This window comes from Triticum urartu, chromosome 2, assembly GCF_003073215.2.
Source record: "Triticum urartu cultivar G1812 chromosome 2, Tu2.1, whole genome shotgun sequence".
Classification (NCBI taxonomy): domain Eukaryota; kingdom Viridiplantae; phylum Streptophyta; class Magnoliopsida; order Poales; family Poaceae; genus Triticum; species Triticum urartu.
In genome coordinates this window covers 439,634,191-439,655,091 of record NC_053023.1, presented here as the reverse complement: position 1 = coordinate 439,655,091, position 20,901 = coordinate 439,634,191, and positions in this window count along the sequence as shown.

Below are 20,901 nucleotides of genomic sequence, written 5' to 3'. Positions count from 1 at the left end.
AACATGTCCCCACTCGCCATATACATCCTCTTTTAAAAGTTTGAATACCCACAATAATACTTTGCCAAGTGTATGATGATCGCTTCTTTGGTCCAGCTTGCAAAGTATTTCTATCTGGATAGTATTTAGCACTCAACACACATGCACATAAAGAGTCCGGGTTTTGGAGTAGTTGCCAATATTGCTTTGCTAACATAGCAAGATTGAAACTATGAAGGTCTCTAAACCCCATGCCCCCCTTTCTACTTCGAAATGTACATATTTCACCACGCAAACCAATGCATTTTCTTCTTATCCTCATTATCTCTCCACCAAAAGCTAGACATTTCATCAGTAACCGCCTTGCAAAATCCTTTAGGTAGCTTAAACACTGGCATGGTATAAAAAGGAATTGCATGGGCTACTGGTTTTAATAAAATCTCCTTACCATACATAGAGAGAGTTTTTTCCTTCCATCCCTTCAGGCCTTGATAGATTCTATCAATGAGGTGTTGGAAACAGTCACTCCTGTCAACCCCAACCATTGTTAGAATTTTTTCAAGTTTTCTGCACATTTATTCTCTCACAATGACGCTAGTATTAGGACTAAAATAAATGCTTGATTTAGCGGTACTCACAAGTTGTCCACAGCTACTGCAGTAAGTGTCCAGAACCCAAAGTGTCTGCATTATGTGTGTTTGCCTTCATAAAAGTTAATGAGTCGTCAGCAAATAGGAGGTGTGAAATTGATGGGGCATTCCTACAGACACATGTACCTTCAAGACCTCCCACTTGTTCCTCATGGGCAAGGAGGGTAGAGAGGCCTTCCAAACACAACAAGAAAAGATACAGGAATAGGGGTTCCCTGCAGATCTCTCATGGGTGGAAATTCCTCGGTCTCTGAATCATTAAACCGAACTTTGTAGCTAACTAAGGACACACATTCCATAAGCAACTCTATCCATTGAGCATGAAAGCCCATCTTTAGCATCATCTTTTCCAAAAAAAACTCTCACCATGATCATACGCTTTGTGCATATCTAGTTTCACATCATAATAGCCATTAGAACCATGTGTCTTCTTCTTTATTGCATGGAAACACTCATAGGCCACCAAGACATTGTCCGTGATAAGCCTCCCAGTTACAAAAGCACTCCATGTTGGTGATATGATATCAGGCAAAGTATGCTTCAGTCTATAGCTAGCTGATAACCCACAAGTATAGGGGATCGCAACAATTTTTGAGGATAAAGTATTAAACCCAAATTTATAGATTCGACACAGGGGGAGCCAAAGAATATTTGAAGGTATTAGCAGCTGAGTTGTCAATTCAACCACACCTGGAGATTAATTATCTGCAGCAAAGTGATCAGTAGCAAAGTAGTTTGATAGTTTTGATAATAGTAGTAGCAGCAATAGTAATAATAACAGTGATAGCAGTAATTTTGTAGCAAGTGTAACAGTGATGATAGCAACAGTAACTTAGCAGAAACAATAATGAAAAGTTCGTAAGCATTGGATTAGTGATTTGTTGGATGATATTCATCATGAGACAGTTATAACCTAGGGCGATACGGCACTAGCTCCAGTTCATCGATATAATGTAGGCATGTATTCCGTAAATAGTCATATGTGCTTTATTAAAAGAACTTGCATGACATCTTTTGTCCTACCCTCCCGTGGCAGCGGGGTCCATATTGGAAACTAAGGGATATTAAGGCCTCCTTTTAATAGAGAACCGGAACAAAGCATTAACACATAGTGAATACATGAACTCCTCAAACTACGGTCATCGCTGGGAGTGGTCCCGATTGTTGTCACTCGGGGTTGCCGGATCATAACACGTAGTAGGTGACTATAACTTGCAAGATCGGATTTAGAACATGGATATAATGGTCATAACATAAACGGTTCAGATCTGAAATCATGGCACTCGGGCCCAAAGTGACAATCATTAAGCATAGTAAAGTCATAGCAACATCAATCTAGGAACATAATGGATACTAGGAATCAGGCCCTAACAAAACTAACTCGATTACATGATGAATCTCATCCAACTCCTCACCGTCCAGCGAGCCTACGAAGGAATTACTCACTCCCGGTGGGGAGCATCATGAAATTGGTGATGGAGAAGGGTTGGTGATGATGAAGAACGAAGATCCCCCTCTCCGGAGCCCCAAACGGACTCCAGATCTGCCCTCCCGAGTAAGAACAGGGTTTGGCGACGGCTTAGTCTCGTGGATCATGATGATTCTTTTCCCCTCATTTTTTCTCCAAAAATAGGAATTTATAGCGTTGATTTCAGGGTCAGTGGGGCCACCAGGTGGGGACAACCCACCTGGGCGCACCAGGAGAGGGGGCGCGCCCTGGTGTGTTGTGCCCACCCAGGGGCCCTTCTTCGGTAGGTATTGACTCCAGAAATTCTTATATATTATATAAAAATTCCTCGTAAAGTTCTGCTCCATTCCGAGAACTTTTATTTCTGCACAAAAACAACACCATGGTATTTATGCTGAAAACAGCGTCAGTCCGGGGTTAGTTTCATTCAAATCATGCAAATTAGAGTCCAAAACAAGAGGAAAAGCGTGAGAAAAAGTAGATACATTGGAGACGTATCAACTCCCCCAAGCTTAAACCTTTGCTTGTCCTCAAGCAATTCAGTTGATAAACTGAAAATAAGAAAGAACTTTTACGAACTCTTTTGCTCTTATTTGCATAAATAAGCTTAAACAACACCCAGGTTTTCACCCAACATTATAACTAACCATATCGACAATAACTCTTAAAGATTATAATGACCCATATCAATGACATAATCAGCTAGCGAGCAATAATAAGATATCTCAAATGGCAACACGTTGTCAAAACAACCATGATATAATATGACAATAATGGTATCTCACTAGCCCTTTCTGAGACCGCAAAACATAAATGCAGAGCACCTCCAAAGTTCAAGCAACGACTAAACATTGTAATTCATGATAGAAAAGATCCAGTCATGATGCACCCAACATTAGCTACACACAATGCATAAATCATGATCGATGTGCTCTACTCAGTTTCTGGCGCTTGTTTTAGAGGGTGATGACACAACGTAAAAGTAAATAGAAAGACCCTTCGCAGAGGGAAGCAGTGATTTGCAGAGGTGCCAGAGCTCAATTTTTAAAACAGAGATAAATGAAATTTTAAGACATGCACCCTTCTCATTTACTTCACGACCATCACTTATCAACATCTTCCATGCTAAGCACGCTAGTGGCGGTTCCCAAGCAAAGTAGAGGTTTACTCCCCCTCCACCATCAATCACACTCCATGGCTTGTCCGAAACAACGGGTGCTGTCCATACCAACATAAGTCATGTGGAGTTTTGTTTAACTATTTGCATTTTTTAGTTCGGGACTGGGAATCCCTATTACCGCCCATTTTCTCGTGCGATGGCGAGTGAATAAACACTAGACCTGAGAATAATCCGCTTAGCATGGAAGATATCGACCACCTCCTGTCGTTCCATGAACGATCTAGGCACACAAAACGGATAATTTTTAGAAGTTTTTAGATGTGGCACATGCAAATTTACTTAGGACGGCAGGGTAATACCATATATAGGTAGGTATGGTGGACTCATCTCGAATAACTTTGAGTTCAAGGTTTTTGATATACAAGCAGAATTCCCACTTAGTACAGGCAAAGGCTAGCAATTTAGATTGAGAAGCGGCCGACTAGAGAGCAACGACGATTATAACCATGCATTATGCGTAAGTAACATTGGACACTAGCATGAGTAGGATATTAACACCATGAAAATAAACATTATAGAGGCTACGTTGGTTTTGATTCAACTACACGCATGAACATGTACCAAGTCAAGCCACTTGAACATTCAGAGGAGGATACCATATCATCATACTACATCACAATCATCTTAATGCTATGTTGATATCCAAGATAAATCATTATTAACTCCCAGCTACTTATGCATGGCATGAGAAACTATAATCTATAATTGTCATTGCAAACATGTCTAATCATAATGGGTTGAAGCATGGATACTAGGTTAAACATATTTACACAAACAGAACAAGTCGAGTTCATACCAATTTTTCTTTGCCACGGCCAGTTCATCGAATGTCATCATTATTACCTTTCACTTGCACGACCGAATGATATGAAAATAATAATAGTGCAAGAGTGCCATGGACTAAGTTGGAATCTGCAAACATTTTATTCAACAGGAGAAGACAAGGTAAAATGGGCTCTTTATTAGTTCAACAATTATTCATGTGAGAGCCACTCAACATTTTCATCGTGGTCTTCTCCTCGGTACAACTCGAATAAAAAGAAAAGAAATTCAGGGAAACACACTGAAATATTTTTGGAGTTTTTGGTTTTCTAAAGCAAGCAAATAAGGGAAAAGCAAAAACGAGAAAAACTATTTACACGGGAAATCTCCCATCAAGCAAAAGAAGAACAAGGAAATCTTTTTGGATTTTCTTTTTAGTACTTAAGCATGCATAGAAGGTAAACTAACTACAACTATTTTTTTGTTTTTCTAACGTTTTTCAAACACACAAGAAGAAAGCAATAAAATAAATCTAAGTATGGATGATACAATGAAAGGTGTGAACACCAACAAATAGAACAAGTGGACATGAATGTATTGTCGGCGAGAGACACGTACTCCCCTAAGCTTAGGCTTTTGACCTAACTTGGTAGTCGATCAGTAGCCTGGAGGGTAGTAGTCGGCGTGGTAGCTCACGGAGGCTCTCGGTGCGGATTCCTCAGCACGCCGTGCCGCCACCACTGTTGCGTTATGAGCTCGAGCCTCGCTCTCAAGAACAAAATATCTCCCCTTGCTGTTATAATCAAAAAGAGCAGGTACTGGCAAATATGTGTCCACAATAGATTTTTGGTTAAACATTAGATTGTAAGTGAAATTATCAACCCTTTCCTTAAGGATTTTGTGTTCTTTCAAAGTGTCAAAATCTAAATACCGCGTAGGTAGGATAGGATCAAGGGGCAAAGGCGAAACACCCAGACCTCGTGCTAAAACGCGTGGCATAAATTCCACCATAGAACCAACCACTGTTAGCATTGTGCTGAAGTCTACATGCAACAATCGCTCCAAGGTTATAATTCCTTTCACTGGTGAGAGCGGTGTGAAGGAGGCTCAAGTCTGGCGCACAAAGTATGCTACAGTCTTGCTTTCCTACTATGCATTTCCCGTTAAATAATGCAAAAAACTGAATTGCGGGAAAGTGAATGCTCTTTATTCTTCTTTGTCTCACTCCCCTATTTTCATCGTAGCACAGGCTAGTCACGAAAGACTCATACTCAATCATTGGTGGCTCATCAAGCGAACCCCAAAATGAAAGTTTGCAATGGTAAGCAAAATTCTCTAGTGGGATAGTATAAGGATTATCATAAAGCATAAATGACACCCTAGACTCACGTGGAAAATATTTAAATCCTTTGATAAATGATTCAGTGAGAAGTTGGTGTTGTACACACTTATTTGATAGGTAGGGACCGAGGCCGACATTGTGAACATATTGCTTAAATTCCTCCTTAATGCCCACACGCACCATATATTCATCGCTAGGCTATAAACATGTCTTGGAGGCGGCATCTCGCGTGGAACTTTCACTTGGTTCAACATAAGACCGACGAGCAAAACTATCACTAGAAGATGCCTCCGAGGATCGTCTCCTCGAAGAACTCCTTCCAAATAGGTTCATCATGTCCTCATACAATTTTCTGAAAATAAAAAAAATGGAGTGACAAAAATTTGTCAACAAAACTTTGTAAGATTGATAGCAACTTGTAACACCCACAATGCGGCTATATCTCTCACGTGTCGGGGCACGACTTAGAGGCATAGCCGCATGGTAGTTTTGTCGCAAGAGGGGTAATCTTCACACAATCCCATATACCGAATAAGAAAGGAATAAAGAGTTGGCTTACAATCGCCACTTCACACAATACATAAATAATTCATACATCATCCAAATACACTCAAAGACCGACTACGGTCAAATCCGAATAAAAGGGAAGATAAACCCCAAATGCTAGATCCCCGATTGTCCCAACTGGGCTCCACTACTGATCATCAGGAAACGAAACGTAGTAACGACCAAGGTCTTCATCGAGCTCCCACTTGAGCTCGGTTGCGTCACTTGCACTGGTATCATCGGCACCTGCAGCTGTTTGGAAGTATCTGTGAGTCACGAGGACTCAGCAATCTCACACCCGCGAGATCAAACTATTTAAGCTTATGGGTAGGATAAGGTAATGAGGTGGAGCTGCAGCAAGCGCTAAGCAAATATGGTGGCTAACATACGCAAATAAGAGCGAGAAGAGAAGCAACGCAACGGTCGAGAAGCTAGAAGTGATCAAGAAGTGATCCTGAAACTACTTACGTTCAAGTATAACACAAGACCGTGTTCACTTCCCGGACTCCGCCGGAAAGAGACCATCACGGCTACACATGCGGTTGATGCATTTTAATTAAGTCAAGTGTCAAGTTCTCTGCAACCGGACATTAACAAATTCCCATCTGCCACATAACCGCGGGCACGGCTCTTGAAAGTTTATACCCTGCAGGGGTGTCCCAACTTAGCCCATCACAGGCTCTCACGGTCAACGAAGGATATTCCTTCTCCCGGAAAGACCCGATCAGTCTCGGAATCCCGGTTACAAGACATTTCGACAACGGTAAAACAAGACCAGCAAAGCCGCCGATGTGCCGACAAATCCTGATAGGAGTCGCACGTATCTCGTTCTCAGGGCACACCGAATAGGTCAAGCTATGAGTAAAATCAGCCCTCAAGTTGCCCCGAGGTGGCCTCGCAGGTTGCCCGTTTCAGACCAACACTCAGAGGAGCACTGGCCCGAGGGGGTTTAAAATAAAGATGACCCTTGAGTCTGCAAAACCCAAGGGAAAGGTATATGGTGGAAGGTATGCAAATGGCAAAACCAAGGTTGGGCCTTCCTGGAGGAGTTTTATTCAAAGCGAACTGTCAAGGGGTTCCCATAACACCCAACCGCGTAAGGAACACAAAATCAAGAAACATAACACCGGTATGACGGAAACTAGGGCGGCAAGAGTGGAACAAAACACCAGGCATAAGGTCGAGCCTTCCACCCTTTACCAAGTATATAGACGCATTAATTAAATAAGAGACAATGTGATATCCCAACATATCCATGTTCCAACATGGAACAAAATTCAACTTCACCTACAACTACCAACGCTATAAGAGGGGATGAGCAAAAGCGGTAACATAGCCAAACAACAGTTTGCTGGGAAGGTGGGTTAGAGGCTTGACATGGCAATATGGGAGGCATGATATAACAAGTGGTAGGTAGCGCGACATAGTGATATAACGAACAACTAGCAAGCAAAGATAGAAGTGATTTCGAGGGTATGGTTATCTTGCCTGAGATCCCGTAAGGAAGAAGAACGAGTCCATGAAGAAGACAAACGGATGTAGTCGAATGGATCCTCACAACTCCTGAACGAAACCGAAACTAACGAGAGAAGCAACCCGGAAAGAAGCAAGCAACATGGTAAACCAACGAGCATGAACATGGCATGATGCACAATCAAGTATGATGCATGTCCGGTTTAAAGAGGCATGGCATGGCAAAGTGCAAAAACCAAAACTACAAATTAAGTGGAGCTCAATATGCAACGAGTCGCATATTGACGAAACACCACATCAATTATTTAGTTCTCTCTCGGTTATGTACCCAACAATATTAAATGTTATTAAATATGGCAAGGGGTGAAGCATATGAAAACTACCTATCTAGGCAAGTTTAAATGAGGCCGGAACAACAAACAACAAGTCCGAAAAATCCTCATGCGCATATTTTACAGTTGGTACTGTTATGTCCTAAAGCAGATTTTATTGTTGTTAAATATTAAAACAAAATCTATGCATTTTTCTACCCCATTTACATATATAATTTATTTAAAATGGAGCTACAGTTATTTAGTTATGAAATAAATCATTTTAGCATGGCATTATGCAAAATAAACACAAAAACATTTTAAACATGGTTGAAAGTGGCATATTATGAAACTAGAAAAAATTCTAAGCAAGTTACATATATAAAACATTTTAATATGATGCACGGTTCATGAGTAATTATATGCATGAAAACTAGGGACTTTTATGTAAAACTGCAATCCTGCGGATAATCTAAATTCGTTCGGCAGGAAAAAACAAGGACTGGGCCGAATCTGACTAGCCCAATAGTGGAAGGGGGCGCAGTGGTGGCTCACCATGGGCTGAGGCCCAGTTGGTGGAGGCAGGCCGAGCGAGGCCGCTAGGCCAGGGCGCGGTCAACGCGAGCGTTGCTCGTGCGCTCGTTCTCCTTTCGATGCAGCGAGCTGCGGGCGACGCCTGGCGCAGAGCTCCGACAAGCGGGCGAAGGGGCGGCGAGGTGATGGACTTGGCGGACGGGAACGTGCGCAGGGGGGTCGGATCCGGGGCGCCATGCCCGGATCTGGCTGGAGCAGGACCGGCGACGAGGAGCTCAACTCGCGGTCATCAATGGCAGCGGCGGATCCTGTAGAACGGGAGAGAGGGAGACGTGAGAGGAGGGAGGAGAAGGAGACAGGCAGGGGAAGTAGGAGCAAGGCGGTGGAGTCCGGCCTGGGAGGTCTCCGGTGACGGCTCCGGCAAGGCCGCCGGTGAGGATGGGGACGGGCGGCGCCAGGAGCTCGATCGGGAGCTCCTCTCCTCGATCCCGCTCGGGGTAGGAGGACGGTGAATGGTGGCGGCGCGACGCGGGCGCCTCGGGCCCAAATCGGCCTGGGGCGGGCCGTAGATGGGCTTTGGCGGGCCCGGGCGGCGGGGTGAAGGTCGGGGCGCGCGTGGCAGCCTCCCATTGGTGGAGGGCGGCGGTTGCGGCGGCGCCAAGTGGCGGAGGCGGGTTAGGCCGGCGCAGAAAACGAGGAGAAGGTGGGAGGAGGCTGGCGGCGTGCGGATTTCAAGGAAGGAGTTGTCTGCTGCCAAAAATGGAAGGGGAGGCTTCCTTTTATAGCTAGGGCTAGGGTTTGAGTGGTTAGGAGGGGTTTTCAGACCGTGCGATCACCATCGGACGGCTCCGGACGCGAGAAGGGATAGGTGGGCTGCCGGTGGGGATAGTGGGCTATGTAGAGAGGAGGTGGTCTGCGAGGAAAGTGGAGGAATGCAGCCCGACGGCTGTTTTCGGAGATCGAAAACGTCCGACGATAGACCGGCTATACTGTTGCTATAGTTATCTGTTGGGGCATCAAATGGACTCCGAACACGATGAAATTTGACAGACAATCTACCTACACTATAATAAGACCGCACGCCAACTTTCACCCCATTCCGAGAACAATTTCCGGCCACTTATAAAATACTATTTCAGAGGTGTCGCGGGCGCGTGCAAGTGTGTCTGGGCTCAGAACGGACAACGGAAATAACTTGGAGACCCGGACGGATGCAAGTTTTGAAAACATGATGATGCAATGCACATGATGACAAGGCAATATGCAACACGCAAGCAAATGACATGGCAACAACAGCGAATAACTGGAAGACACCTGGCGCATCGGTCTCGGGGCGTTTCACAACTACTCATAGGGATACATAGAGGCCATAGCAAGCATTCAAACTACTTAGAACACTAAGAATTCAACATGCAAGCACATCTATAGCAGCACCAAGAGTAGCTAATTTTTCAAAGTATAAACCACTAAAACAAAAACTAATTGGACAAATGGTGGAGTCACATACCAAGCAACAATCCCCTGAAACAGTTTCGGAAACGAAGCTTCGAGCAAAGAGATTAAAATCCGTGGGTTTGAGCTCAAGAACACGGGAGAGAGAGCAATGGGGATTTTTGAGGTAAGTGATGATGTGGGCTAAAGAGATAAGTGAGGGGGCCCATGTGGGGACCACAACCCACCAGGGCGCGCCGGGGGTGTGGCACGCCCAACTGGGTTGTGCCCACCTGGTGCACCTCCCTCTGATGTTTATTGCACCAAAAATTCTCAAATATTCAGAAAACAATCATATTAAATTTTCAGGGCATTCTGAGAACTTTTATTTTTGGGTCATTTTTTTATTACACGGGAAAATCAGAAAATAGACAAAGCATGGCATTTTATTTATTTAACTAATAAAAACAGAGAATAAAAAGTAGGGTCAGAGAGTACTGCTTACTAAATCCATCAACTTCATACCGTTCAAAAAATGATCCATTAATAAGGTTGATCAAGTCTTATTAACAACCACTTTCGATTAGCATGAAACCGAAGAACTTTCGTAAATCACTAAGTTACCTCAACGGGGATATGCATTTACCGAACAATAAGCATTTCATTTTTCTTTTTGACAGTAGGTAGAGGTATTCGAAAACTTCCAATAGTGATTGTCGGAGATTTTTCAATAACATTAATACCATTCACTTGGAATTGTTTCTTCGGAAAGTGCACCGTATGCTCATTACCATTAATATGAAAAGTGACCTTGCTTTTATTGCAATCAATAACAACCCCTGCAGTATTCAAGAAGGGTCTATCAAGGATAATCGACATGATGTCGTCCTCGGGCATCTCAAGTATAACAAAGTCAGTCAAAATAGTAACATTAGCAGCAACAATGGGCACATCCTCACAGATACCGATAGGTATGGCAGTTGATTTATCAGCCATTTGCAAAGATATTTCAGTAGGTGTGAGTTTATTCAAGTCAAGTCTTTTATATAAAGAGAAAGGCATAACACTAACACCAGCTCCTAAATCACATAAAGCAGTTTTCACATAATTCTTCTTGATAGAGCAAGGTATAGTTGGCATTCCCGGATCTCCAAGTTTTTTAGGTAATCCATCTTTAAAAGTATAATTAGCAAGCATAGTGGAGATTTCATCTTCCGGTATTTTTCTCTTGTGATGATGTCTTTCATATATTTTGCATAAGGAGGCATTTTCAAGATATCAGTCAAGCGAGAACGCAAAAAGACTGGCCTCAACATTTCAGCAAAGCGTTCAAATTCTTCATCATCATTCTTTTTAGTTGACTTAGGTGGAAAAGTCATAGGTTTTTGAACCCACGGTTCTCTTTCTTTACCGTATTTTCTAGCAACAAAGTCTCTTTTGTCATATCTTTTATTTTTAGGTTGTGGGTTATCAAGATCAACATGTGGTTCTATCTCAACATCATTATCTGGTTCTCTTTCATTGGTTGGTTGAGAGTCTTCATGAACATCATCATTATCTTTTTCATTATCATTAGGTGAGTGTTCATTACCAAATTGAGTTTCGGCATCTGAGATAGAAACTTCATTTTCATTATCAGGAGGTTTTTCTATTTCAGGCTCACTAGAAGTGTGCAAAGTCCTATCATTTTTCTTTTTCTTCCTAGAAGGACTAGGTGCACCAGTGTTAGCTCTTTGTGAATCTTGTTCTATTCTTTTTGGGTGCCCCTCAGGATAAATTGGTTCCTGAGTCAATTTACCTCCTCTGGTTGCAACTCTAACAACAAAGTCATGCATATTATTATTCATTTCATCAAGCAATTCCCTTTGAGATTTAGCAACTTGTTCCAATTGAGTTTGAACCATAGGTGGTGGTTCAGGAATATTTCAATCATCATAATTTTTCAATATGTTATTCAATAATTCTTCAGCTTGATCAACAGTTCGTCCCCTAAAAACACAACCAGAACAACTATCTAGGAAGTCCCTAGAAGCATCGGTTAGTACATTATAGAAGATATCAAGTATTTCGTTTTTCTTAAGAGGATGATCAGGCATTAAGTAACTGGCAAAGCCTCCCCCAAGCTTGTGGGAGACTCTCTTCTTTAGTTTGCACAAAGTTAAATATTTTTCAGAGAAGTAATAAAGCATATCTTGGGGACTACGCACACAACCAGGAGCAAGAGTATTGTACCAAGCTTTAGCATCACCCTTTAATGAGAAAGGAAATAATTTGAGAATAAAGTAATAGCGAGTTTTCTCATCATGAGTAAAAAGGGCGGCTATGTCATTCAACTTAGTAAGATGTGCCACAACAGTTTCAGTTTCATAACCATGGAAAGGATCAGATTCAACCAAAGTAATTAACTCTGGTTCGACAGAGAATTCATAATCCTTATCATCAATAAAGATAGGTGAAGTAGCAAACTTAGGATCACACTTCATTCTAGCATTCAAAGATTTTTCTTTATACTTGTGTAATAATTTCTCTAGATCATCTCTATCATTGCAGGCAAGAATATCTCTAGTTGTTTCTTCACTCGTAACATAACCTTCCGGTACCTTAGGCAATTCATATCTAGGAAGGCTAGTTCTAGTAGGTGTTTCAGGAGTTTCAGTTTCAAGCTCATCATCAGATTCAACAACATCAAGTTGTATAACTCTAGCAATTTCTTTACCAAGAAAATCACCAAGTGGCACATCATCATTATCAAGCAAGGTACTAGCATCATCAATAACTTGCGACATATCAGAATTAATAGCATGTGGTGGTGTTGCAAGTTTATTCATAACAGAAGGTGAATCTAAAGCAGAACTGGATGGCAGTTCCTTACCTCCCCTCGTCCTTGAGGGAAATATATTAGTCTTAGGATCCTTTAGATTCTTCATAGTGATAATATGATAATAATCCCAAGTGACTCAACAAATATAGCTATGCTCCCCGGCAACGGCGCCAGAAAAAGGTCTTAATAACCCACAAGTATAGGGGATCGCAATAGTTTTTGAGGGTAAAGTATTCAACCCAAATTTATAGATTCAACACAAGGGGGGCAAAGAATATTTGAAGGTATTAGCAACTGAGTTATCAATTCAACCACACCTAGAGATTAATTATCTGCAGCAAAGTGATCAGTAGCAAAGTAGTTTGATAGTTTTGCTGGTAGTAGCAGCAGAAATAGTAACAGTAACAGTGATAGCAGTAATTTTTTAGTAAGTGTAACAGTTATGATAGCAGCAGTAACTTAGCAGAAACAATAATGATAAGTTCGTAGGCATTGGATCGGTGACTTGTTGGATGATATTCATCATGAGACAGTTATAACCTAGGGCGATACAGCACTAGCTCTAGTTCATGGATATAATGTAGGCATGTATTCCGTAAATAGTCATACGTGCTCTATTAAAAGAACTTGCATGACATCTTTTGTCCTACCCTCCCGTGGCAGCGGGGTCTGATGAAACTATGTACCTAGGGTAGGGGCACGGACCCGTCCAAAGAGCCCTACCCAAGGACATCCCTAGAAGAACTCACCTTTCAATCGACTTGAAGGTATCTCACTCGACGGGTTCAAGACACTCGACCAAGAAGCTACCACTCGACCATGAAGCTAGCCACTCGACCGCTAGGGGATCTGAAGTCACTCCGTAGGCAAACGGTCGGCTATTAAGTAGTCTTTATGGTCATTGTAGCACTCTATTAGGGGCGTTACCAGTAACGCCCAACCTTAAATGTACCTTAAACCCTGCATTACTGAGGGCGGGAGAGGGCCGGCGAACTCTATATAAGCCACCCCCTCCTCAGTATGAAGGGTTCGCACCCCTGTTATTCACACGCCAGTAATCCAGTCGACCGCCTCCGGGCGGCACCGAGACGTAGGGCTGTTACTTCCTCCGCGAAGGGCCTGAACTCGTACATCTTGGTGTGTTTACAACTTCCCAATAGCTGAGATCTAGCCTCTCCATACATACCCCCCTACATCACTGTCAGAGTTAGAACCAACGACAGTTGGCGCCCACCGTGGGGCAGGAATCTTAGCGCCTGATTGGAGAAGTTGCGATTTTTCCGATCCCTTTGATCATGGTTTCATGCGGAATTTTGGTGGAGGGCCGCGAGATCCGCCTCGGCGCACTCACGTTCATCGCCGACGACTCCGCCTGGCTTCAGGAGGCACCACTCGACATCGACGCGCTCCCCGTCCGCCGGCGACGCACTTCCGCGCATGCGTTCGTGGCGTCCTCCTGCGGCAGCCGTCGACCCAGTATCGGTCGGCCCCCGTATCGTCTCCCCGCTCTGTCTCCCACCGGCGCAAGCGCTCCGGTCGGTCGAGACTTCAGAGGTGGGTGAGGCACGCCGTGGCTCGCCAGTCGGCCGCCCCGCAAGTCGCGGCAATCGAGCCCGACGAATCCCTCTGCGGCCTGTTCGACCTGTCGACTGGCTCCGCGGAGACCGCATCCGAGTGCGACAGCAGCGACCCAGCGGCTGAGATCCTGGCGGTCGATGGAACGCACAGTCCTCTTTCCCTCGCGCTGATGGAGGCGCAGGTGGGGGCGACCCGTCGCATCCCCACGATGAGTATCTCCCCGAACCTCTCACGTCATCACAGCGAGAGGAGCTTCGCCGCCGGAACACGGACGCCCTCCGCACCCCTATCGTCGGAGAGTCCCCCGAGGCTCGGGCCTTGGAGGACGCGCGCTTGGCTAATTTGGCCGAGCGCACTCGACTGGAGAATCTCCAGCGAGCACTCGACGAGCAAGCGCGTCAGCGGGCTCCCGAGTCTAGTCGACGCCAGCTCTTCCCGCCGGCGCAGGTATACCGAACCCCAGATCAGAATTTGGCCACCGCGGCCCGTATAGCAGAATCGATTCAGCCCTCCCAGTCGGAGGCTGGCAGGGGCTTGTTACAGATCAGAGCGTTGCTCCGGGCGGCGGGAAACCAGAATTCCGCTGTTTCCCAGTCGCGGAATAGGATCCACAGTCGATCCGTTGCAACAGATACAGTCCAGTCGGCTCACAGCCCGAGATCGCCCCCGAGGCGTGAGGGACGTGGCGACCGGCATGATCAGTACAGAAGGAATGAGCAGTATGATCACCGATCCGACCGACCGTGATGATCGACGTCTAGTGCCAACCCCTCCCCCGAGGAGTGGGTCATATGCGCCTCGACATCGAGATGACAGACGCCCTCATAGTGTTGGGCAGAGGATTCCAGTCGACCCCAAGGACCCAGGCTTTGATGCGAGATCCATCCTTGTTCAAGGTTTGGTTGACAGGAACAGAGCTCATCGAGAAGGCCACAACAGAGATGCGCCTGCCAGCAGCGGAGTACGTGTTTCAGGGCCAGAGTGTTTCAGTCGAGCCATCAGAGCCGCAGTGATTCCTCCCAATTTCAGGCTGGCGACTGGAATCAGCAAGTTCACCGGTGAATCTAATCCTGACACTTGGCTCGAAGATTACCGAGTGGCTGTACAGATTGGCGGTGGCAATGATGAGGTGGCCATGAAGCATTTGCCTCTCATGTTAGAGGGCTCAGCCAGAGCGTGGCTAAATCAGTTGGCACCCAGCAGCATTTACACTTGGGAGGACCTCTCCTGAGTGTTTATTACAACCTTTGAAGGAACGTGCAAGCGACCTGCAGGCCTTACAGAGTTGCGGTCTTGCTTGCAGAAGCCGAATGAAACTCTGATGGAATACATCTAGAGGTGGATCACGCTGCATCACTCGGTTGAGAATGTGCCAGACCACCAAGCAGTTTGTGCCTTCAAGGAAGGCGTTAAATACAGAGAGTTGAATCTGAAGTTCAGTCGAACTGGAGAGATGTCTCTGAATCGGATGATGGAGATTGCCACCAAGTATGCTAATGGTGAAGACGAGGACCGACTCTGGAGTGGCAAGCACAAGGCAGTCGCCCAAGAAACCGGAGGAAACTCCAGTCGGAAGCAAAAGCTGAAGGCCGAACCAGCCGCCCCTAGAGAGGCCCTGGCCGTGGCCCAGGGAAACTTCAAGGGAAAACCCAAGGGCCCCTGGAAGCCCAAGAAAGTCAAGGATCAGGATGGGGATGATGTTTTGGATCTGCCATGTCACATCCACACCAAGAAAGATGAAGAGGGTAATTTTATTTACCCAAAACATACCACTCGAGAGTGCCGGCTCCTAATCCAGCAGTTTCAAGGCAAGCAGTCCAAGGACAAGGAAAAAGAGTCGGACAGAGTTAAGGACAAGGAAGACAGTGACGATGGATACCCCCAAGTCAATTCCACCCTGATGATTTTTGTCGATGTCGAAAGCAAAAGTCGACTGAAAGTCATTAACCGCGAGGTAAACATGGTTGCTCCGGCAACACCCAGTTACCTGAAGTGGTCTCAGACTGCCATCACATTCGACCAGTCTGATCACCCTACGCACATTGCCACCCCTGGGAGGCAAGCTTTGGTGGTCGACCCAATTGTCGAAGGCACTCGACTGACCAAAGTCCTGATGGATGGTGGCAGTGGCCTGAACATACTGTACGCTGAAACTTTGAAAGGAATAGGCATTCCGATGTCCAGACTCAGTACCAGTAACATGAGCTTCCACGGAGTCATTCCTGGGAAGAAAGCCCAATCACTCGGCCAGATTGCTCTTGATGTGGTTTTCGGTGATTCAAAGAATTACCGCAAGGAAAAGTTGACATTCGAGGTTGTGGACTTCCAAAGTGCTTATCATGCCATTTTGGGCAGGCCAGCTTACGCACGCTTCATGGCCCGACCATGTTACGTGTATCTCAAACTGAAGATGCCTGGCCCCAAAGGTGTGATCACTGTTACGGGCAACCGAAAGAAAGCAGAAGAGTGTTTTCAGAAAGGCTCGAAGATCACTGATGCTCAGATGGCAGTGGTCGAGCTGCAAGAGTACCAAAAGACTGCCGATCCGAGTGAATTGCTACGAGCCAAGAAGCCTGCTTCAGAATCAGCTTTTCAGTCGTCCGGTGAAACAAAGCCAGTCCACATTCACCCGACCGACCCCGATGCTGCCCTGACTCACATCTCAACGACGCTCGACTCCAAATAGGAAGAAGCGCTCGTCCAGCTCCTCTGTGAGAACTGGGACGTCTTCGCATGGAAGCCCTCTGACATGCCTGGAGTTCCCAGAGGGCTGGCTGAGCACCGTCTACGAGTCGACCCAAAATTCAAGCCTGTGAAGGAACATCTTCGACGGTCCGCCGTCCAGAAGAAGCAAGCCATTGGCGAGGAGGTAGCTCGGCTCTTAGCAGCGGAGTTCATCCGAGAGATTTACCACTCCGAGTGGCTCGCCAATGTCGTCATGGTCCCCAAGAAGGATAAGTCACTTCGCATGTGCATTGATTTCAAACATATCAATCGGGCCTGCCCGAAAGATCATTTTCCTCTCCCTCGCATCGACCAAATAATCGACTCGACTGCGGGGTGCGAGAGATTGTCTTTTCTAGATGCCTATTCCGGGTACCATCAGATCCGTCTGTATGGACCCGACGAGATCAAAATAGATTTCATCACTCCATTCGGATGCTTCTGTTACGTCACCATGCCGTTCGGCCTCAAGAACGCCGGAGCCACGTTCATGAGAATGATTCAGAAGTGTCTACTCACTCAAATCAGTCGGAATGTGGAGGCATACATGGATGATATTGTGGTCAAGTCACGGAAAGGTTCTGACCTGCGGGCTGACCTTGCTGAAACCTTTGCCAACCTCAGGAGGTATGATATCAAGCTCAATCCGTCAAAGTGCACGTTCGGAGTTCCAGGTGGAAAGTTACTCGGTTTTCTCGTTTCCGAACGGGGGATCGATGCCAATCCTGAAAAAGTTGGCACCATACTCCGGATGAAGCGTCCTGTACGCGTGCACGATGTCCAAAAGCTTACAGGCTGCTTGACCGCTCTAAGTCGATTCATTTCTCGTCTCGGTGAAAAGGCGTTGCCCCTTTACCGACTGATGAAGAAGTCTGACAAGTTCGAGTGGACTCCAGAAGTTGACGCAGCATTTGCAGAGCTCAAAGCTCTGCTCTCCACCCAGCCGGTGCTTGCTGCCCCAATCAGCAAAGAGCCTCTGCTGCTTTACATTGCAGCCACAGGACAAGTTGTCAGTACAGTACTTACGGTTGAGCGGGAAGAAGAAGGAAAGGCCTTTAGAGTTCAGCGCCCAGTCTATTATCTGTCTGAAGTTTTGACCCCTTCAAAACAAAGATACCCTCACTACCAGAAGCTCGTATATGGGATTTACATGACCACGAAGAAGGTTGCACATTACTTCTCTGACCACTCCATTACAGTAGTCAGCGACGCCCCACTGTCAGAGATTCTGCATAACAGAGATGCAACTGGTCGAGTGGCCAAGTGGGCGATTGAACTCCTTCCCTTAGATATCAAGTTTGAAGCAAAGAAGGCTATCAAGTCCCAAGCGATCGCAGATTTCATCGCCGAGTGGATTGAACAGCAATTTCCGACTCAAGTTCACTCGAAGCACTGGACCATGTTCTTCGATGGATCTAAGATGCCGAATGGTTCCGGTGCTGGGGTAGTTCTAGTCTCCCCCCGAGGAGATAAGCTCAGATATGTTCTCCAGATTCACTTCGATTCCTCCAATAATGAAGCAGAATATGAAGCACTTTTGTACGGGTTGCGCATGGCCATTTCACTCAGCGTCCGTCGCCTCATGGTCTATGGCGACTCAGATTTGGTAGTTAATCAGGTGATGAAGGAGTGGGACGTCAGAAGTCCGGCTATGACTGGTTATTGCAATGCAGTGAGAAAGCTAGAAAAGAAATTCGAGGGGTTAGAGCTTCATCACATCCCCCGACTGAAAAATCAAGCAGCTGATGATATGGCAAAGATAGGCTCCAAGAGAGAAGCCATTCCCAGCAATGTGTTTTTGGAGCACATCCACTCGCCGTCAGTCCAGGAGGATCCTTTCACAGAAGAAGCCCCACAACCGAAAAGTGCCACAGATCCGACTGGAGTCGAAGTTCCTGCTGTGGTCGACCTAATCATGGAAGTCTTGGCAATCACTCCCGACTGGACGATACCGTACATCGCGTATATCCTAAGGAAAGAACTCCCAGAGGACGAGGAAGAGGCTCGACAGATCGTCCGCCGATCCAAGGCCTTCACAGTCATAAAGGGGCAGTTGTATAGAGAAAGCACGACTGGAATTGGTCAGAAGTGCATAACACCAGAAGAGGGTCGGATAATCCTTGACGATATCCACTCGGGGACCTGTGGTCACCATGTGTCCTCTCGGACCATTGTGGCTAAAGCATACCAAGCGGGATTTTACTGGCCTAGAGCAAATGAGATGGCAAAAGAGATAGTCGACAAGTGTGGAGGGTGCCAGTTCTACTCCAACATGTCACACAAGCCTGCATCAGCTCTGAAGACCATTCCACTCGTATGGCCCTTTGCTGTCTGGGGACTAGACATGGTTGGTCCACTGAGAACAGGCAGAAGTGGTTTCACTCATGTGCTTGTGGCAGTCGACAAGTTTACCAAATGGATTGAAGCTAAGCCTATCAAGAATCTTGATGCTTGCACTGCTATCAGTTTCGTCAGAGGGCTAACATTCAGATATGGAGTCCCGCATAGCATCATCACTGACAATGGGTCAAACTTCGATTCGGACAAGTTCAGAGCTTTTTGCGCCTCTCAAGGCACTCGAGTCGACTACGCATCGGTCGCCCATCCCCAGTCAAATGGACAAGCTGAAAGAGCAAATGGTCTGATTCTCAAAGGACTAAAGCCTCGACTGATGCGTGATCTCAAGCACGCGGCAAGTGCTTGGGTCGATGAGCTTCCGTCAGTTCTGTGGGGATTGAGGACCACCCCTAACCGGTCGACTGGAAGAACTCCATTCTTTCTGGTTTATGGAGCCGAAGCAGTTCTGCTAAGTGATCTTCTTCACAACGCGCCCCGAGTCGAGCTTTACACCGAAGATGAAGCGGAACAGGCCCGGCAAGACGCAGTCGACCTCCTAGAAGAAGAGAGGGAGATGGCCATGATCAGATCGACCATTTATCAGCAAGACTTGTGTCGATTCCACGCCCGGAATGTGAAGAGCCGAGCCTTCCAGGAAGGAGATTTGTTCCTCCGAGTGGATCAACAGAAACCACACAAACTTGCTCCTACTTGGGATGGCCCCTTCATTGTCACCAAAGTCCTCCACAATGGAGCATATCACCTCTACAATGTTGATCACCAGATCGACGAGCCACGAGCTTGGAATGCGGAACTACTCCGCCCATTTTACACTTGAGTTCTCCCTTGGACGAGATGTAATAAGAAAAAATTTCCCGCAGTTCATTTTTATCAAAGACAAGAGTGTTCCAATAATTGCTGTCACTCTTGTTTGCGTGCGAATTCCCTCAGTGGTGACTTAGCTGCGAATCCGTTTCACCTAAGTTTGAAAAATCCTACCGAGTGGAGAGCCAGACTCCCACTCGGGGGCTTAGCTGCAGCCCAGTGCTTGCCTAAGTGTTTAAAATCCTACCGAGTGGAGAGCAAACCTCCCACTCGGGGGCTTAGCTGCAGTCCAGCACTCGCCTAAGTTCTCCCGCTAAGAGACTTAGCTGCAGTCAGACACTCGTCTAAGTTTGAAAAAATCCTACCGAGTGGAGAGCGATCCTCCCACTCGGGGGCTTAGCTGCAGTCCAGCACTCGCCTAAGTTCTATCACTTAGAGACTTAGCTGCAGTCAGGCGCTCGCCTAAGTTTGAAAAAATCCTACCGAGTGGAGAGCAATCCTCCCACTCGGGGGCTTAGCTGCAGTCCAAGCCTTCGCCTAAGTGTTTAAAAATCCTACCGAGTGGAGAGCAAACCTCCCACTCGGAGGCTTAGCTGCAGCCCAGTGCTCGCCTAAGTGATTAGAAATCCTACCGAGTGGCGAGCCAGACTCCCACTCGAAGGCTTAGCTGCAGCCCAGTGCTCGCCTAAGTGTTTAAAAATCCTACCGAGTGGAGAGCAAACCTCCCACTCGGAGGCTTAGCTGCAGCCCAGTGCTCGCCTAAGTGTTTAAAAATCCTACCGAGTGGAGAGCAAACCTCCCACTCGGGGGCTTAGCTGCAGCCCAGCGCTCCCTAAGTGTTTAAAAATCCTACCGAGTGGAGAGCAAACCTCCCACTCGGGGGCTTAGCTGCAGCCCAGCGCTCGCCTAAGTGTTTAAAAATCCTACCGAGTGGAGAGCA